Source organism: Rissa tridactyla, chromosome 6 (assembly GCF_028500815.1).
Source record: "Rissa tridactyla isolate bRisTri1 chromosome 6, bRisTri1.patW.cur.20221130, whole genome shotgun sequence".
In the NCBI taxonomy this organism is placed as follows: domain Eukaryota; kingdom Metazoa; phylum Chordata; class Aves; order Charadriiformes; family Laridae; genus Rissa; species Rissa tridactyla.
Window position 1 is genome coordinate 5,287,669 of NC_071471.1, and position 26,472 is coordinate 5,314,140.

Consider the following 26,472-nt stretch of genomic DNA (forward strand, 5'->3'; position numbering starts at 1 on the left):
CCTTTGGGCGGCCGGGAAGGGCCCCCCACACATCCCCCCCCACGGTGGCTACAGCCTCACACCTTCAGATAAACCAGCTCCTTCAGATTTTCTTAAGATTTCCCCTTTCCCCGCACTCAACCCCAGCCGTCCCATTGCAGTCCAAAGAGACGAGACGCAAGACAAGCAACGCTGGCTCTCAAGAGCACACCCTCCCCAACCTCTCCTGATAAGGTGCTTTCAAAATATGCCCACAACCCTCATCTTAACAGCCTCATCTGACGGAGGTGGCTTGGCCTTTCAAGCGATCCCCTCGTTTAATTTCCTCAACAACAGCACTCCACAAAAGCAAACATCCTGCCCCGTTTCCAGAGCCAGATCCCAGTTGGGGCAGGCAGCAGGAGGGGAGCGGGGACCAGCAGCATGACTCCAGCTCCGCCGGACACCCTCCTTATGGAGCCGGTTCATTCACTGGAATAGACCAAAAGTAATGGCGATGGAAACTTGGCTGTAAATGAACGTTTGACTGGTCTTCAAGGAGCTTGCGGGGTGCGGGCGCTGCAGCTCCTGGTGTCCAGTCCACCCTAAAGTTGGGCTCCCCGTGCAACCAGCCAGTAGCCAAACAAACGCGTTTATGAGTAGGCTTTTGGGGGTAACAGTGACTGTACAGAAATTTAAGCTTTTAATGAAGTCACCTAAATTATATAACGTAGATATTGGGGGATAGTCATCTTAAAACCTTACTATGCAACTCTTCCCTGCTTGACCAGCTTCAAGCCCCATGAAACAACACCCAAGCTGATGATTCATGTCTAACATTTCCTCAGTAGTCAGTAGCTTACATTTCTTAACCAAAAGCAGACTAACGTTAAAAATCGCTCATAATAAAATCACGATTCAAGCCCTTTAAGGCACTCTGACACTTCAGTAGTTTCCTGCCTCTTCCTACGAGGAGGACAGCCAACATCCAAAGCTAAATGTGGAGAAGCAGCTGAGGTAAAGCCAAAGCGGCCATCCCAAAATGAAGGTGGCTGTTGAATGAAAGAAAGCATTTCAAGAAAAAAAAAAAAAAAAGAGCAAAAATTGTGACTGCACAAAATTGCAGCCATGACACTTGGGTCTTTTTAAAATACATTTCTCTGTGGATTTTAAGTGCCACTTTATTTTCTTGTAATAAACAGACATCTAAATCTAGCCTCAGTAATAAATAGTACCTCTACTTTACGTCTTTGCTATTCCCTCTTTAAATATCCCTTTTCTTTATAAGGCCACCAAATCCCTGTCTGTGGATTCACCGGAGGGGGCTAATGCTTCATTTGTAGAAGACTTCAAAATAACACCAGCAACTATTTTTAGTACCCCATAAATGATCACACTTTTCAGAGTGCTTTAATACAGCCATAACCAAAGAATATTCTCATTTCAGTCAATTTTACTTGCAACACCAGACACGCTTATGGCTACAGAAGACCCATTAGAAGGTAAGGTCCCCACGCACTGACCCTTGTGTCCCGAAAGCACGTAGAGAACTCAACACCCAATGACCACCACCCTTAACACAAGCTCACGGGTAAGTATTTTAGAGGGATTTTTCTTAATACAGTCCAAACACAAACATACAGATATAGTTTTAAACAGCTACATAGGATCAAAGAGAGAAATCACCACTTTGACGAGAGAAACCTCCTGCACCTCCTCTTGTGGCAGAGCACCCCCAAAGATATTTACTCGGCTATAGCCACAGATCCAGTTTTTATAAAAGTAAGCATTCCCTTTGAAAAACAGCTCTACAGAAAGAAGTACGTATCTTGTCTGAATGCCAGATCCTTGGACACACTCAGACTTCAGTCAGCATTGCGGCAACAAAAGTAAAATTGCGATGTTTTTTCTCATTTCAGTTGGCTCCACCTTGTTAGCTGGCACAGGTCAGATCCTACTCGGTGCCTCGCATCAATAACTGACGTTTAAATCCAAATCCAAACAAACTACATGCTTGCTCTGATTTGTGAGCAGATCACGATTTCACAATAAAGTCACATTTACTCCAGAGCACTCGATGCCTTGGGGGAAACTTGCTTCTAGAAATATTACACTCATAATAATTTATAGCCACATTATTTCTTTGATGCTCAATACCCACAATCACTATTTACTCAAATCAGCAGAAAGGATCACAACTGCCCGCTCATCTCATGATGGCTCCCAGATGGAGCCTACTGGTTTCCAGGGATAACTCACCCCGTTGGACACTTTGGATCTCCACTCCTTCGAGATCACCCTGCTGTCCCACCACCAACCCTCCAAAAATCACTGCACTAGCGGGTCTGAACATTTAAAAGCTGAGATCAAGCCATCTCCAAGGGCGAGGACCTACGTTAGACATTGCCAACAAGCTTTGACTAGACTGTAGGAGCGAGGAAGAGAATTTGGAGAGCGCAGCGTCTGCGCTGACACATCTGCCCACGGGGCATGGAGGGAAGAGAGCCAGCAATGTAAGCAGAGAAGTCTTTGTCCTTAGGTGACACCGAGGCAACCTACACATGCCAAAATTGTTGTGCAATTAGTATGTTCTTAATTTTGTACCCTTAGAGAAGCTAAGTAAGTGTACTTAATCAGCTGAAAATAAAGCTGATGCAAAATAAAGCAACCCAAGTAGCTAATTAGTTAAAGGACGTCAAATGGAAGCAAAATGAAGTGTCTAATTATATACCATCAGTTCAAGTGCACAACACAATACAGAGCTATTAAAAAAAAAATGCCACTTCCTAATTTAATCTAAACAATCCACCTAAACACCACTGCTGGCTAACACTGAAGAGAAAAAAAAGTTAAGAAACTAACACAATGGTTAAAATCTCTCTGGTGAGGTTCAATGAGATCTTTTCAGTCCACTGAAATTAATTGACAAGCCTGAACCAAATTCACAAGATTCAAGGCTTCCTCCAAGACAAGTTTATGCCACAAAGTGCATTTAAAGACATGACATGAAAAAAATTAAGGTTTCTGGGTTTTCTTCCAATATTCGTATAAAGTATAGGCTCTCCTGTGTATCTTATTCTCAAAGCAGCATCTCAATCTCCAAAATCACTAAACCTACTGAGAAACTGGTGGAGACAGGTATTAATTCATCAGGGGAAAATTTCCTCAAAAACCTCCATCCCCATTATTGCATTTCTTTGTCCCTCAAAGGATTCTCCAGCGCTATCAGCCGACACCATCAGCCATGAAAGTACAATCTAAAGGCAAGCCATTGAAGCTTATCACATCACTGACAATGTCATTTTAACAGCCTAAAGACTTAAAAGTTTTAGGAACAAACACCTTGAAAACAATGAAGCTATGCTGATGTGCATCAGAGAAAAAGCTACCGATATGCTTGTCGAATTCCCATTTTTATTCTAACCTGAATAATCGCTACAGAAAATAAGCATCTGTAGGAAGGGGAAAAATGACAGAGCATTCCAGAGGATATCAACTCCCCTCAGATGTTTTTCCAAATTCAGTTTCATAGAACCTAAACACCAAATATAATGGACACTCCCCATGTCTATTTCTGACAAGTTGGGTTGGTTTGTTTGCTTTTTAACTATAATTTGCCATCGCTACTTCGGTAACAAAAACCTAGCACACAAAATCCTTCTGCGTGCCCTGGAAATAGCGGTATATTTTGCAGAAGAATGTTGGTGTAGCGTTTGCAAATATTGTGGAAATATGTTTTTTCCTTATAAAGTCAAACCAATTGTTAGGAAAAATGAGGCATTTTCAGTACAATATATAAAGCATGGTAAAATTCAGTCCTTGAGTAGGAAAGCGTAAGTTTAATTGAATCAGATGGGATCAGGGCTCTTTTTCATTAGCAGTAAAATAGATTCAATGTTCAAGTATTTGCCAAGGTATTATTAGTACTTTCATGAAAGTAAAAAAGGTAAAAAGATTGGGCTTTTTGAGTTGTTTTGACTTAAGTACAACTATTGGCAATTCAAAAACATTTTCAAAAAAGACATTAGAGAACCATTTTTAGAAATAATCCAGAAACCTTAAGCTGCACTCAGCGTGCAAGTTCCCATGAAGCTACATTAGCAGTACTCTAAAAAACAGAATTAACCAAAAAGATGCTTGGAATTCTTTCTGCATTACACAGACCTTCCCATTCCACGTCCGGCATCCCAGCTCGCTCTCATGCCTACACTGAAATCATTCGCACACCCTTCGGCAAGACAAAGCCTCCACTGAAACCAAGTCTCCGATGATGCAAGTGAAGAACAACAGTGAGAGTAAGCATAGCCATAGAGTAGGTGAACCTCCATTAACTCAGCTGAACTCAGTTAAGTTAAGCCCATCGCTTTAAGGGTAGAGAGACAGACAGACACATATATGTATGTATGGGAAACATGACCCAAGGGCTACATTCTTGGGTGGAAAAACCAAACAGACTTCATTAAGCATTGCTCCATCTCTCAGGTGCATCCTAGTAGCCGAGATTTCCAACCAGGATATTACTAAAAGAAGGTATTAATAATCTGATAGTTCTTTACACCGCCTGGAATCCAATACACAACAGAGATACCTCTGTCACAGAAACCTTTTGTTACTCTCTCATACCTTGGTATTTCAGCATTACAGCTGCGCTTGCCTTCAAAGCTCGCTATCCCTTCCCCGCTAAGGGCAGAAGTCAAAGATCCATGGACAAGGACTTCAAGCCAAACACACCCTTTGCTATTTCAGGCTTTAACATAAGCAGATTACAGCTCAGCTGTTCTCCATCTGAACTTTTGTTTATCTCTTACCAATGCTGCAGTAATTATCCCTGACAAAAGCCAGACTTTAATTAACAAGCCATGACCAGCCTTCACCTATGAACTCTTTCTTCCCATACAAATTCTGCCTCTAAGTAGCTATTAAATACCAAATTTTAGCAGTCAATCATTAGGAGATATTCTTACCATGCAGAGTTAATATGAAATTCGAACAAGGCAAGAGAGACACAGGTCGTGGGGGCTGCCAGGGATGCCCCGTCCCCACAAGAAGCCACCTCTGCTTGTGGGACAGCCTTTTTACGGAGCCGGGATAGCTGTGCCCTTGCAGCACAGGCTGTTCCAGGAAGGCAACGTGGCTGCTATGCAGTGCAACACGCTTCGCAGTGAGTAAATATAAAGAGAGACAAGATCTCCGCCTCAAGCTGTTGAGAAAGGAAAGGGAAGATCTTCCCTGACACCCTTTCGTACAGAGGACGCGAAAGCCCGTCTCTTCAAATAGGAGAAACAAAAAGCAGAGACAGTTTCAAAGAAGGAAGAAATTGATGGATTGGGATAGGTAGCTAAGACGAACGCTGAAGGAGAACAAGTAATTTAAATCAAAACCAGGTAGTCAAGCTCTTCTTTTAAGTGGCACATCGTGTGCTAAGGTGTACTACAGGAACTCGAAGGAGAGACCTGCCCCATATGTGGGGACCAGGAGATTTCACCTTAACGCTTTAGTCCTTACGTTCTCTTAACCCTTCTCCTTTGGGGTAGGAGGTGGTGGTTAGGTGACGAGACTGGTGGATGGGGAGAATGATCATTGACACTTTGATTTCAAACAGCACGAGTACTAAGAGACTAAAGGCCAAGTAAAACACACCATTTGTCCATCTAACAATGACGATTCCCCCTCGCTCTGTACCTCAGCAGGACCATCCCTGCCTGCTGGGGAAGGTGGCACTGGGACCAGGACGGGCGCAGGAGAAGGGATCACACGCCATCCTCGGCTTGGCTTGAAAGCCCCAGCTGGGCTGTTTGGGCCCAGGTTCAGGAAACGCTGATGGAAGCCCAACACCAGGCCAGCACCAACAGAACCACACCGGACCCTGCTGCCCCTCCGGGCCAGCACTTGTCCAGCAGCAAGGCCAGTCGGATCTAAGGTTAGCTTCCAGATCAACCCCAGGGTCTAACTGGTTGAGCCAAACCAAGAGAAGCAACAGGAATGAAGGGAGCTGGAAGCAGGAATGACCTTTCAGTAGCAGCACTAACTTAGAGCTGTGTAATCAGGCCACGAACTTGCACTTTGATGTACATCTGTAGTATTTTATCTATCAATACACCCATGGAGATGGATTGCAGCACCTCCTTTTTTAATATCGTGATATTTAACTACTTAACCGAGGTGATACACCAAGTTCTGTACGGCAAACACTTGTGAAACCGTTTCCTTCCCCCACTGCCTACACCGTATTTAGAGAAGGGAATTCAAACACAGCTCAAGAGCAAACAAAACTTTCCTACACCGTACACGCACAACCTATATAAGATGGGGGGGGACCAAAAAAAAAAAAAAACCACAAAAAAAACCCCCACTCAGCGTTTTCCTATCCTTCTGGCTTCCACACACTCAACACCCAACAGCTGGAAGTTTCATCTTCGCAGGACCAGTCAGGATCGCCCCGTGAGAGCTTTTGAATCGCCACAGCAATCAAACGTTACTAGAGGGAGATTAACTGGAGTCAGTACACGCAGTTTAGGTTTAAAACAACAAATGCTCCTTTCCCCAAACTGATGAGAATTGAGAGGAAAAACTGACTTGAAAGAAAATTTATGTACATTACAATTTTAGGCTCACTTTTTATTTTTTTAAAAAGACATACAACTATGAAAGAGAAAATATAATCCTCTCGTTTAAGAAAGAAGGAAACTTTCGCTAAAAACCTATACTTATTCCTTGGTAAAAGGAAGATTAATATAAACATGATGCAGTATAAAAAGGGGTAAAGGAGGGAAAGAAAAACAGCCACTGATGAAAGTGAACTAGAACTACAGAAAATTGGTAAGCGAAATGAAGACTGAAGTCAAGACAAGTCAGTCAAAAAAAAAACAAAAAACCAACAACCAACCATGACTTGCAGGACAAGAGAAAATAAGCTGCTTTTAAAAATAAACCACAAAGGACTGAAATCTAATAGTGGTATAAACCCACTGCAAAACAGAAGTGATAATAGGGTTAATGGTGCAGGAAAAAAGCATTTAATAACTTTTTTCTACTCAATATTTGGAAAGCGGGGCGGGGGGGAAGCATTTGTATCAAACAGACTGATGAATTTATCTCAGTGACCAAGTCAGCCTCAAAAACCTTACAATGAAGTTTTGATTGAGCCTTTGAGGGAACGCCTGATCGACTGTCAACGACGGGACATGCTGATGCTGCGGGATGGAGGGGAGACCATGCTGATCCAGTAACCAGTAGCTGAGAGGGAAGCAGGGTGACCAGTACAATCACGTCCCATCAGTAGGGCGCCGCTTTCAGATAAAACAATCTAAAGTCAATGTAGGATTCCAGTGATAAGGAATTCAAAGGTATGAACGTAATCAGCATCGCTGTTCTATATGAAACAGGTCCCGGCAAACAAATCCAAGCGCTCTCCCTGACGAGATTACACCTTTGGTTGGAGAGGTAACTGTGTTAGCACGTATCAAAATGAAATATCTTCAGCGTATTAAGAGCTGGCCAGCTAACTGACCACGGTTTAATCTGTGGGCTGATAACACCGTGAATCAGCCACACCACGGTGTGGGCTCGATGCACAGCACCCCAGCAGGACCTACCAGCACTGGGCAAGGTCTATTTACACAGTCCCAGGGACAGCGAGGATCAGACACGAGACAACAATAAGAAGCAGTGAGCAGAAGCAGGAGCCAGGCAAAGCAAAGTTGGGCACAACATTAAAAACAAAAATCCAAAGATTAGCTACTGGAATAGATGGGATCAGCCAGGGGAAGTGAACAGTATTTCCTCCTCTTAAGGAAATATGACTTTATGTGCTCACCAGAAATAAAAGTTACAAGCAAGGCAGGATAACTTTATCCTTTCTAAAAAAGAACTATAACCTTACTAAATTAAGCGTATGTTGTACTGCTTACTGACAATTTTACTAGCTTGCAAAAACTTAAGTTGGCATTTGTAAGAAAACTGTTTTTGCCCCCTTTACCCATAACGAGTCAGCCTGTTACAAAGATTTCCTACAGATAGAATAGAATATACTAAGCAGAAGGCAAATAGTTACTGCCCTCTTGCCGCATGAAGCTGTCTGCATTCCTCCTCCGGGAGAGACTTCCAGAGGTACTCGAACCACGCGCAGGCGCTACCAGGAGGCTCGTCAAGTCTCATGTTGGGCAGAGAAACCCCCAGACGCTTGCAGACCACTAATAGGATTTCTGGTCCAGCCTCAACTGGAGCAAGCCCCAACAAACGACTATCTCCAGTTGTTTCACCTCTGTGTCTTGTTTTCTCAGCTGTAAAAGGGGGATAATGAAATGCATTGCCTCTGTATCTGGTATCTCCCAAGAGCAAAAGAACCATCACGTTGGTTATTCTCCAACGTTTATTTAATGATTTCCTACTAAAGCTGACAGCCTGTCCTGGTCAGTAACGCTAATTAAAATTATCAGTTCACAGCATCTATTTGGCAGTCCATATTAACAACTACAACTTTACACAGCAAATTGTTCATACAGACCTTCCTAAATTAGGAAATGGCTCAGCAAATCATGGGTGGGACTGAAACTAAACCACTAAACCCAGTCGCCCACATACAGCCGCCACAAAATAAAACCCCACCGCTCACTGCTGCTGCCTGTGCCCCAGGTCCCACCAACGTGCCCACAGGTCCCCTGCCCAGCCCAGGAACACAGGGACGTTCCCTCTGCCCCGTCTTCCCCTCCTCCAGCAGCTCCTGCCCTCCCACCAGCACTTCCACCCCTGACACTGGATTATATGATCAATTCTCATTACCCAAATTAACTCTTCCCTTGCCATAGTGGGCTGAAATCCCATCAGAACAATAAAAACCAACTCTGACATACGTTGCACCAACTCAACCATGATTGAGCAAGTGGCCACAATGCGAGATGCCGTTCCCAGTCGTTTCATTAAATCCCCAGCCAGAGACTTTTTCTTTTTTAAATTAAACAAACAGAAACCAAAGACAAAAAAACAACCCCCCCAACTTTTAAGTGCACTGGCTTATTGTGATTTTTAATTACTGACAGGATTTCAGATAGTGCACACCCAAGGCCCCAAAAGGGGGGTGTGAGGGGAGTACGTGTGCCTGCTTGTGAAACCATTGTTCCTGCTCAATACAGCTCATCCTCTGGCCCATCCAAGTTCCCAGCTGCCCAGTCACACAACTGTGAAAGTCAACAGCTGGGCGTTTTATAACCCGGGAGAACTCGCAAGCCAACCCTTACGTTGCTGGCAGGGACTCTTGGCCAAAGCCCGAGGACCCCACAGGGACCATTCCAGCCCCACCACGCTGCTTCACCTTCCTCCTTCAAGCAACTGCTAACGAAGGCAAAAAAATCCATGATTACAAGCCGGGCAGACAGCTGTTTTGTAAGCAATTAAATGAGAGAGGCAGGCGTACTGAATTGTGTCGGGCAGTGGCCGGGATCCAGGATCTGCCACCATCTGGAAGTTTGCTTGGCTTTTGTTCCAAGTCTCCAGCACTGATGGATGGAAACAAGCTCCCAGTCCTTCTGCATTAACATAAAGACAATTAAAACAATTTTTCCCCCTGCTGCCAAGTAGCTCAGAAATGAAAGCACATCACATGAGTTTAAATGAGACAATGTTGATAATATATTTAAGTAAAACCTGACAATACACAGCAACAACAACAACAACAAAAAAAAAAACACAACACCCAACCCAAAACAAAACCTCAGTTCAATCATGGCAAACAGCTTTGTCAACAAGTTCCTGCGACTCCTTCTTGTCAGAGGAAAACGCGCAGATGAAAGAAAACCTGCACCAGGACTCACTGCATCCTCCTCTCTCCAAGAAACATTAACTACTGCCTGACAAAAGCATTTCTGCCGAGAAAGGGAACACCACAGGCCAGTATTAAAGCAATTTCAGTGTAGCTACCAAGCAATTAGCTACATAATACCTTCGCTACATGCTGATTTTTCCTTTTCCAGAGGACTGGTGCAAGCATAAGTAGTAATTTGTTGTTTGTACAGCCACTTCTGAAGTTGCAGGTGACCCAATTTAGATTTTTCTTTCCAAATCACTGAAAATATGTCTACTCTGGCACTGCACATCTGTTCCCTAGTTTATTTCACTGTTTAAAAAAAAAAGGACACAATAAAACAAAAAAACCCTTTTACATTGTATTTGAAGATAACTTCCACCTTATATCAGCAAATATAAATTCAGATATTTTGTTTTTTAAATATTTAAACTCACATTTGTGAAAGACTGATCTTGTTTCTTTCCCCCCCTCCCCCCAAGACAAAGCATAAACAAAGTTTTATCTTGTTTTCTGAGTTTGCTTTGAAGCTTGTGATTATCCCAAAGTTAAGATGCTCCTTCCTACAGATTATCATGAGTACAGTTTTGGATACAAACCTCCGGGCTTTACTCTGCAAGCGATCCACCACTTTCACAAAGCAGTTTTGGAAAGCACCTTTATCATTTGACCTGATGTTCAAAGCTCTTTGAAAGCTACCGATCTCCTTTTCTGGAATTACAGCACATCAGGATCTTCTACCAATAGCAGTGAGTACCAGGAGCAGGGTATAGGAGTGAAATTCCACCAGGACCGCAGCCATATCAAAGTTTCGTCACCAATACTGTACAGCCCTGCACACACACAACTTAAGCACAAGCAGACTTGAAAGAAGTATTTCAATTATGTCAATTCATTAAAAAAAAAAAAAAATCAGGATCAGGTTTATAAAGTTTGCTGCTGCAATGAATACCTGGAGTATTTTCAACACACGATATTCCAGGACAGAAGGTCCTTTTCTGTTCTCCCGCTTCCTTGAAACCACTCTGCCACTTGGGCGCTCCTTATTCATAGCTAAAAATACTACAGCCACATATTCTTTCATAGCCCTGCATATATGTTCATGGGCAATCTCCTTGCCATTCAGATGTCCCCTGTTCGCACAGCCGGACTGGTTTCGGACTAAGCTGTTGGGTGAAATTCTGCAAGAGTTTTTATTTATTGACAGCTTGCATCCATGCGTTCATCTGCTGACACTGGCTTTTGGCTTCAACAGTCCTATATGCCTTCACTGTGTTTACATCTCTGATGGATTTAAAGATAGCAAAGTTCATTGGAACTTTTTTCCTGTTAAATATTTCTCCATCTCATCTTGCGAGAAAGGCTTTCTACACTTCCACTCAAGCTTGTAACCCCACTCTGCAACTCTACCACTTCCAATTTATCTATCTTTCACCAACGCAGATGATCAGAACGTACATATTTTCCAAAAGAAGTCCCAAAAGGACTTGCAAAACAGTATTAATCTCCCTTCCCATCTCTATTAAAAGCAAAATAAAAATCCACCCTTTGGTGCATGCCTTTTTTCACGGCTGTATCACCACCACCAGATCACACTCACGCCCTGGTCCGGCAGCGCAAGGCGTTGCACAGCAAAGTCTCTGTATCTGCTTTAAAAAACCCACAATGCTTATATTGATCACAAAGGTCAGGAAGAGATGATGTTGGCAGAAAAACATACAGCAGGCATGCTAAATCTTCATCTAACATACTAGAAAAGAATAGATAAAAGTGGTATTTTTCTGTCTCTTCCTCCCAACTGTGTATTTTGCATATGACGAGAGAAGAGTCGGATTCCGTCGCTCCCCCCTTCCATCTGCGAAATCCCTTCGCATTTGTCAAAAAACACACAAGTTGTGGAATGTTGAGAAACATTTTCTGCAAAAAGTAGGGACACGCGAAAAAGCTAAAACAGAGATACTTTATACAGTAGAAGAACCAGACAAGCACTCTTTAAAATTTTTTGATGGAAAGTCAGCTTATAAGATTTTCTTCATTTAAATTGCTCCCGCACCCCTGCCCCAGCGGCCACAAACCTTCTGCCAGGAGAGACCCGTCCTGGGGGCAGCACCGCACGTGAACCCCCAGAACAGGGTTAAACCTCACTTGCTCTACAGAGCCAGAATAGATATGTAATTAAGACACCTAAAAAAAAAAATTATATATATTTTTTTTTACATGTACATGTATAAAATTAATAGAAAATAACTCTCCTGAGGACAGAAGAGGAGGAAAGTCGACAGATCCAATCTGCCGTCCCCATATACTTGCTAACTTGAGTACAAAACCTCCTCTCAGCATCCGAGGCCAGTCCAGGCACGGGGCCAAAGCTTTGCATTTCCCTCCCCAAGCGAAAGGGCAGATCTCTGACTGCCACGTCGCCAACCCCCAGCCAAAAAAGTAGCACCTCAGCCCTACCCACAGTCTTGCAGCTGCAGTAAAACCACGTCACTGCCCGTAACGAGGATTTATCCAGTTTGCTCAAAAGTGGTATTATCACAACTCAGGTAAACTCAATCACACAAGAGAGCATACTGTAATATTTGCTTATATTTCATTTAGAGTACACTACAGCATCTTAAACGATGGCAGGGCCACAAATAATACACTCGATCTACTTGCAAACTATTCCCTTCATTACTGTTTTCATTGTCTTCACATATCCATATTTTCTACCTCCCAACGCCCACATTTCAGAAGATGCTACAACCACTTATCCACTCTCCTTTGTCCCCTTACACTAACCCAACAATTCAGGATGCACTGAAATGAATACATTGCAGTCTAGAAAAATCTACGGAAGGAAGAAGGGAAGGGAGAAATAAGGATTTATTAAGACAGACGAGAAAGGACCCAGACCTGCTAGCAGGGACAACACTGCAATAGTCTAGACGGTCGGAGAAACTGAAAAACTTTTTACAGCAACTTTTTAGAGGATAATATTCTGTTTGACTGCATGATCAAGAAATGCCAAAAGGAAGCGAAACCGTTAATGTCTAACTTCAGTGTTTTATACAAACAAATATTGCCTTTACAGTAACATAGCGGCTCTCACACATCCACTGAAGCAACCTATTCAGACGCATAAAAATTAAAGTGTAGCCGTCTTGTACGTTAAATAGATTGCGGTTACAGAAGCATCTGAATGACCTGACTCTTATGTTTAAGCCAGAAGTGGCTGCTGTGGAAGAGATCAGAGACCCTTTTGGTTGCGCTCGGTCGGATTGACTAATTTCCACCCCATCACCATTTCCTGCCCATGGAACAAGGCAGCTGGAACATCTGGACAAGAATGTCCAGCTCTGTTAACCGAGAGGGGAAAGGGTAAAGATAAAACACCGCACACATGAGAGCTTGTAGAGAGAGACACTTAAATTAGTTAACGAGAGCGTTCCTCTCCGTTTCAGATACCCAATTAGTCGCGGGCATACAGCGCCCCGGCTGCTGCTCGCGATGCACGCTGACCTGATGAACGAGCTTCAAATCAGCAACAAGACGTTTGCGCTGCACGTCTAACAAAGTCACAGAGGATGTTTATCTTTCACGCGGTCATTAAAAGCCCCAGTGAACTTAATAAGCAATAATAAAGATCTGCTAGAGCAGCATATGGAGTTGAAAAATAAATATGTGCAGAGCAGATGCAAACAAGTTAATTTTGCCACCAGCTGACATGCAAGAAACAAGGATTAAGGCTGACTGTACATAAGTGTGAGCAGTATTAACAACTTGGATCACTTTTGTCCGATTTTACACAGAGATCTGTAGAACTTTTGCTGTGTTGAAAATCTCAGAATTTTACTTTTTCCCCTCTTTAGCCATAAGATTTCTCGTCTATCCATTATGGTCAGCTATCAATAACGTAACCCAACCCACATGTTCCATACCAAGGCCTCTAAGACCGTGGTTGTAGACCTTCATGAAGAAAAACTCGAACACAACGTAGTAGGAAAAATGCAATGAGCCACAAGCCGCTACCTTGTTATGGCACTTTACCTTCCCAGCGTGACAGGACCAGCTTCGTGCCACACGGGACTCTGCCAGAGTCATGCAGCAAGATGTCACCCGTGTCTCTGGGGGCAAAATCCACAGGACATTTCTCACTTCTGAACATTAAGACACTAGTACCTCAACAACATTTGAAATTAACCAGAATGTGAAATACGAAGTCATTTTGGTTTGGTCCTTTAGGGGTTTTTGTTTGTTTGTTGGGTTTCTGTTGTTGTCGTTTTGAGGTCTTGCTGAACTAAAATGTAACATAGTTTTATAACAAATAAGCCCAGAGGACAACATACAAATAGAAAGTTATCTAATGAAGCAACATGGGTATGAGCTACCCACCTGCTTAAGGGTAAGTGACACACAAAAGTATCAGAAAATGATGCTTCACTTTCACTTGTTCTGAGAGTTACTTTCATCAGTATCACCTGAGACCAGGAGAGCAGCTCCAGTAACTTAATTCACTAACTTCTGATTAGGCAACAGTGAGAAAACGACTGTGTCAAAACAACTCAGACTTATGAATGTATCAACATATTCATTGAATTGCTATAAAATTAACCCTTTATCCTCAAAACATCCCACATACATTTCCCGCCAGTACAAGATAGAGCGGAGCTGAACACCTGCAGGGTCACGGTGCACAAAGCAAGCAGCAGATCACTCTTTCAGCTATCAAGTCGTTTTTGCACCTGATCCAGAAACTTAAATGTTGGTAGACTCCGGAGATTATACAGGGGGATTATTCGCGACACTGGTGCCATTTTCTCTCCTTCTCCAAACCACATAAGGTCACTCATTGAAGAGGAGACAACGTATAGGCATGCTCAGGTATCAACACAAACACAGTGAAAGCACCATTCTCTAACAAACTGACAATTTAGACTGAAAGTTATGATTTATTTTGAATTGAAAGATTATTTTTTGCCGGCCCTTTCTCTTGCCCATAGATACCAAGAACCTTCCGGCAGCTCAGCCTGCCCTTGGGTTAGTCTCCAAGTGTAGCCTGTTCACAGTGCTGTAAGCCACCTGCAGCTGTCCAATCTTGCCACCTCTGTGCCTTAACGTCCCCTCTTATACATGGCATCCAAAACACGAGGCCACCTCACTACATTTCCTATTTCTCATTTCCTTCCCTATCACTCTTGATCCATGAACGCCCTTACCGAGCAAGCCAGAAACCTCCTGACCCATTCCTCAAAACCCGCTTTTGAAGACACCTGTGGATTTTTCTCTCCCTGCACGAATGGCTGGCAGGTACCACCAACAATGACTCAACCTATGATCCAAAAGCAGTGCCCTGTGGTCCTGCTAGGTCAGACAGCTTCAACTCTTCTGAAGAACTCCAGGACCATATACCACAGCTTTCCTGTGTCATTTGTACCCACCTGGAAGCCAAGACACAGCCACCTGGCTGTCAGGCTGGGCACACCCCCACTACACATGTGGATGGACACGTTCTGCCCATACGACAGCCTCTCGTCCACATGCCTGCATTTTTAGTCATGCGAAGGCCACACGTCACACCCACTGCGTGAACAAGAGCATGAAGCAAAAGGGAAGAGGACAGAAAGGAATGCAGCGTGCCACAAACACAGATCCGCAGCCCCTCCCTCGCCCACATCTGAAGCATTCAAGAAAAGCCAGCAAAAAGTAAGCATTGTGCCAAATTAAGTATTGTGCACGTCGCTGCTCAGCTCCTCAGACACCCAAGTGTCAGACAGCTCAGGGGGGACACTTCTTCTGCAACACCAAACGTGGCACCCCAAGCCTCCGGTCTGGAGCGCGAGAGCAGCAGTAACCTCGCTGCATGGCCGAGGATCACCTTTAACAACCCTGCAACCAACAGGCAAACATAAATCATGTGGAGATATAATTAAAAGGAAAACCCTGTCTTAGTATTGGAAACCATGGGCGGTTAATGAATAAGCGTGCTGAAGAAAGGATGGGCAAGTGGGACACTGAGAAAAGCAGACGTCCTAGGAATGAGAGATCTCATTGAAGCAGAAGCCAATTCTATAAAAATCCAGTGTAAGAAACAGTTGTTTTCTTTAATTTGCTTTTCTTTGAGATGCCACATCTTCTAACGCTTTCCAGCACTAGAAAATAAAGACATGTAGCTCCCCCCCGGCCTCCCCAAAGCAGGCTTTGAAAACAAATTTCCTAGTTTAACCTGCCAAAGCAGAAGACATGACAGCAGCCCTCTGCCCAGCTCAGGGGATGACTCAGTGGAAACTAGCCCTCAAAAAACGTGTTGTCATCCTTCAGTCACTGCAACTGAATAGGAACGAATTTCTCGCCTTAAAAGCCGTAGCTTCCAAGGCAGCCACAGTTAAAGACAGCATTGTATACTAGAGGAGCAGCACCAACATGTTTTGGTGGAAAATGACAGCTTACCTTTTTATTAGTTGTATTAAACATTGAAAAACAGAGGTAGAAAGTATCTACTGGAGTTAGACTATAAAATCATTTCCTTGGAGCTTTAGAGTATCTCACAAAAGAACAGGATAGTTAAGTAAAGTGGATTAAGAACCGGGGAAAGCAAGACCAACATTTTAACTGTTTAAGCCAACCAAATACACAAGTCAAAGCAAAACATCAGCCACGTAATCATCCTTCTGCTCCAAGAACAGAAGAACGCACACATGCACGTGTTCTGCTGGATCTCAAACTTGCATCCAGTTGAAAGAGATCTAGAAGAATCAGGTCCGTGGTATACATTTTTTCCCCCCCCACTTCACTCTAAGCCATTATTCCTGATACTAAAACATCAAATGAAAGGCAAAATACTAAGTCACACGGAACAGCCAGGCAAGCCCAAGCTGTGCTTTTGCTTTTCAATCTCCCCACCTCTATCGGTACTTGCAGACAAAAGCCACTATTCAGGCTTTTGAGTTCAGGCATTACACACCCCGAATAATCCACAACCTCTGCCGTTCCGACTGTGTCGCTTCTGCTCCGTTAATTTATTCTAGTAGAGCGATGCTTCTGTTTGCCATACGTTTGCTAACAACAAGACACTGAAAGCAATTCTTTCTCCTCTGTGAGCTGACATTACACGAGTCTGCAAGAAACACAGGCTCACCAGAAGGAAACTCATTCAATGCTCTCATTATCCACAAATGCTATCATCTTCTTTTTCTCTGCTGCATTATTCCACATCAATAAATAAATAACGAGCAAAGAGCAATGCATAATACTTAATAACATACCTACACCAGCTCAAGTGTCAGCAAGCATAAGGTCACTTATGGTATATGAATTGCCATTGAATAGGCAAGTACTTCCACAATAAAGGCGACTTATGAAGCAGAATAAATTCTAGCAGCTAGCTAATTTTTACACTAAAGAAAAACAGTAAGGTGATCCTGAAACAAATCAGGACAACTCTAGTCCCATGCCGTTTCTGCTACCAAGGTCCAAAACAGTCACACCATCTTACTTCACTGCAGGTTTGGACTTGACTAAGGAATCATGCAGAAATACCTGCGGCAAAAGGCAACACTGGGATTTAAGAATATAAATGTTAGCATTTTATTCATGGGTGAGTGGGGAGCAGGGAGCAACCATGTAAAATCGACACAGCTGCACAGAGGCTGAGAGAACTAGCTACAAACTAAGCAGAACACACTTGATATTTTGGTAGTTTCAGTTCAAAGCATGGGGAAATCTGTCCACAACATCCCAAGGATCTTTGAGGGTGGCGAGGGTCATTTAAAATTGTTGCTTACTGAAGTTTTTACTAACAGCCTCTTGAGAGCAATTTCTTTTTTCTCTTTTCAAAACATTCCATATGAAACATTCCTGAAGGCATGAAGTAGATGTTTAAGTACATCTATATACACACATTCTATTATTAGAGTCCTTTGCAAGGACCTAATAATAGAAATGCCTATAATTACGTATAAGGCAATTACAAGACTTACATACAAAGCATGCTTTAAGGTCTGCATGTTGCTGCCACAGAATAGCTATACACTAAGTCAGCATCCAGAAATCAGACAAGCCTATCGTCTTCATTGCCAGAGGATTCGAGTGTTTTGATTTCAGTTATCCTAAATCCAACCAAAAAAAAAACCATACCAAAACGCAACAGCAGAAACTTCGCTCCTGAATGCACGTTGTTTCTCTACTGAACAGCTTCTAGAAGAACTAGAAGCAGATGCCAGAAGAAGCAAATGCCACGTATCAGCATTAGCTGTAATCTTTGTCCTCTTCAAAAAATAATATGAACTATATACTCAATTACTTTGGAATTGTTTGTTGTTTCATATTACATAAATAACATTATACATAGCTGCAGTTTAATAAGCAGAGTATCCAAATGGTAACTTTCAGTATATAGCACCATTATAAACTGTCACCACTAGAAACACAAATAAGGAAAGTTTCTTATACAGTTGGTGTTGGAGTTGGCTTTTTGGTCTGTTATCTGCTAATAAACAACACAATTTACTTGTAAACAAAGAATTCCTTAGATCAAACGCGGAAAGCACGTCACTGGAGAAGCGGCATGTTTTAACCTCTAAGCTCAAGGCAAGCCATCCTTTCCCAATTAAAAGCACCGTCAAGATTTACCCAAAGCCGCACTACCTGGGACCTCCAGGGAATATTCCCGCTCAGGAACAGACTTTAACACAGACTACGCTTTCCTCGTGTCCTTGCTCAACAGCACCGTCATTTTTCATCCAGAGCAGAGCACAGATTTAACATCCGCAGCAGCATTTCTGAGAGGCGACTAATCTCGCCAACACTGCTACAAATTCCACAATAAGTCACGTTTAATTAGTTTGTGCTTTTTTCTCGGCTGGCTGTAATCCAGCGGGGGGCAGGGGGAGCTTCCAACTTTAATTTTGCAAAGAGGTGCTTAGAATAGATCAGTAAAAATGCAAACTACCGCATCCCCACTGGAAACTGTTTGGAGAGTTATCTGCTTGCTGACAGCCCAACATTCCTGCCTGTAGATGGCCTGTTACCGTTGTGTATCCAGCGTCTCCTATTTCCACTGCCTTGTTTGAAGAACTTCCCTCTTCCCACATACCTTCCATCTCCAGGGACAGATCACACAGGGACACTAAACCTTGGCCGTAAACAACATGACTTTTGATATTCCAGTTTCTAAAGGATCCCCCACCGCTCAACTGCTACCGTTCAGCAGCGCAGAGAAGATCACGGAGGCACAAGTCCTCTGGGCAACTGGTTTGAGGAACGCTTTGCCTCGCTGGTATTTTGCACAGCTGAGATTTACACAGGGTTCTGCTGGCTTCCTCTGCTATTTATTTTATTTGCTGTACACTAAAGGCTATTGCAAACAAGTGGGACTCGGATAACTTGCAGTACACTGCACAAAACCATCCCGATGCATCGGGACACTCGATTTCCAGACTCAGCACCCGCTATCACAGCATCCTTGGTGGAGAGACAGGAATGTCCTCCCGCTTCCCACAGGTCACCCCATCTTCCCTCACGTCTTTCCTTTTGAGAGGAGTGGAAAACTATACTGAGAAGAAAAGCACTGTGGAGAGTTAATGTCTTTTATTCAGCTGCACAAGGGCTCCGGCACTTTTATGTAATTATATGTATTTTGTAGGAATGAAGATACTCACACTACAAACATTTATTCATACTGCAAACTTTGCTTCCGCACTAGCGCTCACCAGACTGACAACCTACATTTTTGAGGGGAAACCCAATTACACTAATTAGAAAGTTCATGAATACAACCGCACACATGCAGAAGTTTGCTGCATGTTCTGTATATATTTTCTTGCACAGATTCATGAATTGTAGAAGTTTAACTGCCCTTAACCACTTCTCTCTCTCATCAGAGAACTTAATGGAATCTATAAAGTGAAATGAAAAAAAACTTACATTCTCTGCTAAGAAAGAGGTTTGATGCAGAAATCTTTCAGTTCAGCAAATACCATATGTAGGGAAAAAAAAAAAAAGTGCCAGAAAAAACACACTTCAGATTGGAAGTTACACACTTCTCCGAGAGTAAAGATAAAAAGCTTGCAGTATGGGGTTACGGCTCCGAGCTTCTTGGCTGTAGTAGAATATCAGCTTATTTTGGATGCTAGCTTTCTTCATTTCTTATCCTTTGTCCAACTATAGGCTAACAGTATGAAAAACCCCTCTCATCGCTGTCCCAGCAGTGACCTCAAACCCAAACCAGATGTGTCCCAATGGTTTAAAAAAAAAATAAAATTAAAGAATTGTAGAATATATCAACTTCCACAGAGACTCATCCCTGAGCTACATTATAAGCATAAACTAACTAAAAGATACTGAGTGAGAAGAATAATATGCGATGCTTCTGGGGCAGCAGACATTTCTGTCACAGCAGGGTCCCGATACAACCACAAAGCACAACTGCTTTAAAACTAACGAGAGGGAACCACAAAGTGCTGAAGATTAGGGAGAAAAGCACTAACAGACCGCTTCTGTGCGAGACCTGAAATGACCCCAGGAACACCGCCAAGAATCATTTTCTTACTGGTAGCACCGGCAGCATGTTCTCTTACTGCTGAGAAAGACACACGGGCCGCAGGTGGGTGAGACCAGAAGAGATGAGCAAGATGCCTCCATCCATAGGAGGAAGCTCATCACTGACTCCCCAGGTTGATGGAAGCAATGCCTTTATCTGGATTTCCAGCCAAGCACACACCATGTCATCCACGTCCAGACCAGCAGATTCCCATCAGAAAGGAGCAGAGCCCCAGACCCGTACAAGCACCAAGATACTGCCGAGCTTGGCAGTCTCAACCTTTTTTTTAAGTGAGCTTAGCTGCAAAAAAGGTTGAGAAATAGCGTTCTAGACTTAAAAATGCGTGCAAGTTTGAAATCCCATTACCTAGCACATTGTTAAGCTCGAGTTAGACTGGTTTGGCACCTTTCAGGAACGTACTGGTTGAGCCCTGGGTTCTGCAGGGTAAGCGGTTAGGGGATACAGCACATGCGATTAGGGCACAGGGAACCGGGATACCTGAATTCTGTTCTCACAAACCTAGCACCGAGTTCAAATAATAATAAAAAAAAAATAAATCCAAAATAACCAAAACACCAGCAAACAAGAAACTTCATTTTTTCCATATCTCATTTTCCCCATCTGTGATGGGGTAACTACCACTTTATGGAGTCAGGCCAGTACTTTTAGGTACTCACACAAAGAAACGCAAATGAAAAACGAAATTACTAATATGGAGAAAGGCAGGCTTGCCCCCCCCCCTTTTATTCTACAAATATAGATGGGATAAACGGTTCATTACATTTAACTTCAAGCCGCACTACCTTAGCCAAAACCTTATTTAAATAGAACATTTCTGAGAACCGGGAAGGGCGGGGGAAAGGCAGAGGGGAGGGATGCAGATGTGGTCTTAACCTAAGAGAGGTTAAGCTTTTAAAAGACTTTTTTCTTTTTTCACTCCGTCTCCTGGTAGCATGCCATTTTAAAAAGGTGTCTGGCAAGCAAAATAAAAAGTTTCCAGGGTTTTCCTTCCCAAAGCCGCCCTCAGCCAAGAGCCGGGCGGGGAGGACGGGGCCGGCAGAAGCCGCTGGCGCCTTTTCTCCAGCTTTTTCTCCAACATTCCCCCTGGATCCAGACATTTTGGGTGGAAGAGGAGGAGCCCCCCCACACACACACACCCTGGGATCTTCACCTGCCCGGCATCTCCCGGCCGGGCAAGCGGGGCCGCTCTCCCCGCCGGCTCCCGGGCACCCACCCGCCTCCTCCCGCCCCACGGGCACGGCTCCTCCGGGGGGGGGGGCGGTGGAACCGCCGCCAGCCGCACACCCACGCGTGTCACCGCCGTCCCCACCACCCACCTCCCCCCGCATTTTTGTGTCCGTGGCCCCCCCCGGCCCCGCAGCCGCCACGGGGCGGCGGCGGCCGGAGGCGGTGACAGCGGCCGGGCCGGCCGCCCCTCGGGATCGCCGGGCGGTGCTGGAGGGCCCGTCCCGCCGCCAGCCCCTCGCAGGGCCGCGGCGGGGCTGCCCCCGCCCGCCCGCCCGGCCGCCCCGAGCTCCCCGCCGAGGGGGCAGAGCGACCGAGCGGGGCGCCGCCGCCACCGGGGACCGGAGAGGAAGGACGGGGAAAGACGGGCAGCGAGAGAAACTTTCCGCCCCGTCCCGCCGCCGAACAAAAGAGCAGAGACCGGGAGCGGCGCCTCGGGGCGGGGGGGACGCGGCTCCCCGGGGCTGCCCACCGAACCGAACCGAGCCGAGCCGAGCCGCGGGGCTCCCCGCCCGGCTACCCCATTCCCCCGGCGCGTCCTTACCTGGCGGAGGGGTGTTGCGGGGCGGCGGGCTGGGCCGGGCGCGGCGGTGAGTCCCGGCTAGCTGGAGCGAGTGCCAGGAGGGCTCGGCGGGGATTCCGCCATGTCAGTGATGTCGGCACCACATGGGGCCCGCCGGCGGCCCACGCTACCGCGCACTCTGGAGTAGAGGCTCCCGCCGAAAAGCCGGCTGAGGCGGGCGGGCGGGCGGCCCTGCTGCCCCCGCCCCGCCGAGCCGCCGCTCCGCCCCGCCCCGCCCCGGGACGGCCCCGCAGCCACCGCCCCGGCCCGGGCGGGGGGAGCCGTGAGGGGCCGGGGCGGGTCCCGGCCGCTGCCCAGTCAGGCGGCGCCGCATCGCTGTGAGCCCCCGCTGGCGGCCCGCGCCCGGCTCCTCCGCCGTTCCCCTCCCCGAGCTGCCGTTTCGACTCGTCCGCCCCCGGTTGCTCACGATTCATGCGTCGGTGCTTACTGCCAGGTATCGCCCCTGGAACATAAAGCGCCCACCGAGCCTGCCTCCCGCCCGTCAGCGGCCTCCAGGGTCCGGGCAGAAGTTGGTCCCAAAAATGCCATTTCTGACAGGGGAAGTCCCTCGTCCAGATAGTTTAAGGCTGGGATCTGGGTATGGTTCCTACGCGGTCCTGTGTGTCAGAGTCATGGAATGGTTTGGGTGGGAAGGGACCTTAAAGACCAGCCAGTGCCACCCCCTGCCCTGGGCAGGGACACCTCCCACCAGCCCAGGTTGCTCCAAGCCCCGTCCAACCTGGCCTTGAACCCCTCCAGGGATGGGGCAGCCACAGCTTCTCTGGGCAACCTGGGCCAGGGGCTCACCACCCTCACACCAAAGAATTTCTTCACAATATGTCATCTAAATCTCCCCTCTTTCCGTTTAAAACCATTCCCCCTCATCCTATGGCTCCCCTCCCTGATCCAGAGACCCTCCCCATCTCTCCTGTGGCCCCTTTAGGGACTGGAAGGGGCTCTAAGGTCTCCCCAGAGCCTTCTCTTCTCCAGGCTGAACACCCCCAACTCTCTCAGCCTGTCCTCACAGCAGAGGGGCTCCAGCCCTACCAGCATCTCCGGGGCCTCCTCTGGACCCACTCCAACAGGTCCATGTCCTTCTTACCTCAGGGGCCCCAGAGCAGGACCCCGCTAGGGGAGTACCTAGGGGGAAACTGTCCTCCTCTAGGCATCTGCTGTCGGTTGCTGCAAAGGCAAGACACCGATCTAGAAGAACCCTGGGTCCCATTGGTGTGGTCATTCCTATCTGTCCATCAACTGGGAGTGAGGAGGAGAAGTTTTAGGCAACGTTTTTCAGAGATGCTCTGACATATTAAATTGATGCATCCCAAAAGAAGAGAAGTTTATCCCCTGGCTCTGGAAGAAAGCCCCGAGGAACCACGGTGGTCATCTACCTCCCAGCACTGCATCCAAGCAATGTGGGAATCATGACTAGAGCTTTAATCTGGTTACAGGAAAAGCTTAAAATAGGACCTGGCCTCACCCACACCACAGATCACAGCCACGCTATGAAGGGTCTTTTGATCTGGCCATAGTCCTTTGGGTAGCTAACCTTCCTCAGCAAAAGCTCATCACTGTACCACTTGTGCTCTGCCTTCTCTCCATCACTATATTCTTCAATGTTATTTTTCCTTACAGCTTTTCTCAGCGGTTGATCTACTTTATCCACCAGAGCAAGGTTTCCTTGCAGAAGCTAGAAAACCCCACGGAGTCTCAGGCAGCCCAGGTGTATTTTCATCAGCTTCCATTAAAATATCAACAGAAACATTTTTTTCCCATAGGACTCCTTGATGTTCGACTTGTTGAAACTCACGCTACAGAAAAATGGGTTTGGCATAAAAGTTTGGTAAAACAAAACATCATGCCCAGCTAGGCTGTTTTGTTGGTTTTTTTTTCAAGTGATCAAAGCACAGAAAAATGAAAATAAAATTATCTGAAATAGGTAATTTCTACAAAAATAAATAATCAATATTTTCCCGTGGGAAAGATTTTTCAATGTAAAATGGTCAGCCAGCACTGAAGTATTGTTCATCGTTAATTGCAAAAACTTTTGTAATGAGTAAAATCTAAAAGTAGAAAAATGTTTTGTTTTATTAGTGACCCAAAACACGCAGACTTTTTGATGATCCTGGATTGAGTTACGGAGTCAGATGAGATTAATTATTCACTAGGGTGGTAAAGCCTTTACTTGGTCCTGCAGACTGTTTTGTGAAGGAAAAGACTGAGAAAAGGGACAGAGGGAGGGAGCGAAGACATTGCGTTAGAAAGGAAAAAAAGTCACTGACCCGAGTTGGGAAATGACAAAAAAAGATACAATTTAAATGGAAGAGTAAACAAAACCAAACCGAAGAAAGCAAAATGAAAAGAAATGGAGGAGAAGAAGGAAATGAAACACAGGACTGATTTGTAGCTTTTCTGTCAGATGAGCCAGAGGAAGGTTAGGGCTGAGCGTGTTCCCATTTGGAGAGTCAAAACAGAGGCCCTGGGCACAGGGACATCTCCAGTCTCGCCTGAAACCGCACAAGTGGCCATACTCATGAAAAATCAATCAATGGCAGCCTGGGCTTGGAGCAAACGCCTGCCTTCTCCTTGGAGGACTTTCTATTCAGCCGCTCTGCCCTGACGAACTGGAAGAGCAGATGTGGTTCACAGCAACTGTGAACTGGTTCCGTGGAAATTGGGCATGGCATACAAATCGAGGGAGAGGGCAGGGGAGAGTGGAGCAAGGACCACTTTTCCTCAGAAAGTTCGTACATAACGTACATAACGGTAATTTCTTTAATGGTTTATACCCTGAGCCAGCTCATCTAGGAAGGGCATTAATCAGATCAGGAGGAAACGTCATCGTTTGCCCCTGGAAAAGGAAAAGGATTAGGTTAAGTGGTGACACAGCAGGAATGGACCCTGGAGAAAATGACTGACCTAAACTGTCATCCAAATAAATACAGACCGAAGCCATGAACTTAACTTTTCTGTTTTGATGAGTCTGGGTTTTTTTTCAATAACACGCATATTTTTCTTTTATCACGGTGAGATCTTTCTGTTTATTCAGGAAGCAAGTGGCGTCAGAAACGCAATAGCGCGTCTCATCCGGCTCCCTTCCCACGTGTGCCTGTTGCAGAGGAGTGGGATGAAGGGATGATGCTGTCTCCGTCTTTGTCCTTTCTCTTGGATCCGTATCCCCAGGACAGTCATTCCCAAGCTGCAGATGCACCAGGACCAGGCAGAAACCCCCAGCTCCTCTCCAGCAGGAATTGTTTAGCCATCACACAGTAACACTTTAAGCACTAGTGACTGGGGCTGGATCCAAACCAATTCTAAATCCCGTATTCTGCCATCATCCCTGTCGGCCTTCCTGTCCCATTTGGTGACAAATTCCAGAGGGAAGCCTGTGCAAACTCTGTCCCTACAGCAGGATGTGGCCTCGGAGATCAGACACCATTGACAAGGCTGCGAAGACGGTCTTTATTCTCACAGGATACTTTCCCTCAGGTTTCTGGTCGGTTTCGAGTTAAACTTTTACTGTTCCCACAAGCTGCATGTTGTGTATTCCAGAGGGCAGGCAGGCTGAGATCTTGGCATCGGTGCTGTTTGACAGTATACAGAGAATGCTTTGATTGATTTATTTGCTGAATACTGGTGGTTTTTTTCCCCTGGGGTGTACTGCCCTCAGTCATTTTTAATACCACGTAGCACCGGTATATAGGGTGGATGGTTCTGCTCGAACACTGGCTGGACTGTGGCCGCAGGAGTTTTCTCTCCATGTGCATTATTACGGCTCTGAGCATCTGTAGGGTGGACTGGCTCCGGACTCAGTCTCTAATGGGTTGCATTTACCCATAGCAAGAGCTCCAGGCTCAGGCTGTTACTCTGAGGGCCACCAGCATCTTGGATGGAGAGCGAGAGACGAACTTGGCAAAAACCACCTTCGGTGACCCCTCGGCAGGCTGAGAGTGGGCACTGCAGCATTCTTCACCCGGACCTCGCTCTGCCAGGGAAGGAGTCTGCGAGGTGGGAAGGGCAGGATGCTCAGAGCAAACGACTGGGTCTTCTCCTTACCAAAACATCTGGAACAAAATGATGTAGCGCCTCTCCTCCCTCCCCCTTGTGATCGCGTAACTTACACTTTCCACAGAATAAAGAAGGGACTACGTATTCTCTTTTTTCTTGGTAATAAACCCTTTCGGGGGCCCTTGTCTTTTTATGTATCATAAACCGTTAAAGTTAGTGCAGTTTGAACAATTCGGTACTGAAAATCATACAGTCCTATCTGGTCACGGTAGTCTTCTCTCACTCTTTTATCTGAAAAAATGAAAGCTAAAGGCAGATTAGATTGTACACATTAAAAGATATTGAATTCCTTCAGTCTTTACAATGTTTTATTTCCTA

General features: G+C 45.4%; 1 protein-coding gene across 1 annotated transcript in view; it reads right to left on the reverse strand.

Annotated features, from left to right (window-relative positions):
• The window catches only part of FNDC3B (fibronectin type III domain containing 3B), a 213,803-nt gene extending 191,532 nt beyond the window's left edge, over nucleotides 1-22,271 (reverse strand). Inside the window, exon 1 of the mRNA XM_054204807.1 lies at nucleotides 22,069-22,271. The gene's annotated coding sequence lies outside the window, so the exon portion shown is untranslated. The remainder of the gene's footprint in view (nucleotides 1-22,068) is intronic.
• Nucleotides 22,272-26,472: the final 4,201 nt, after the last annotated feature.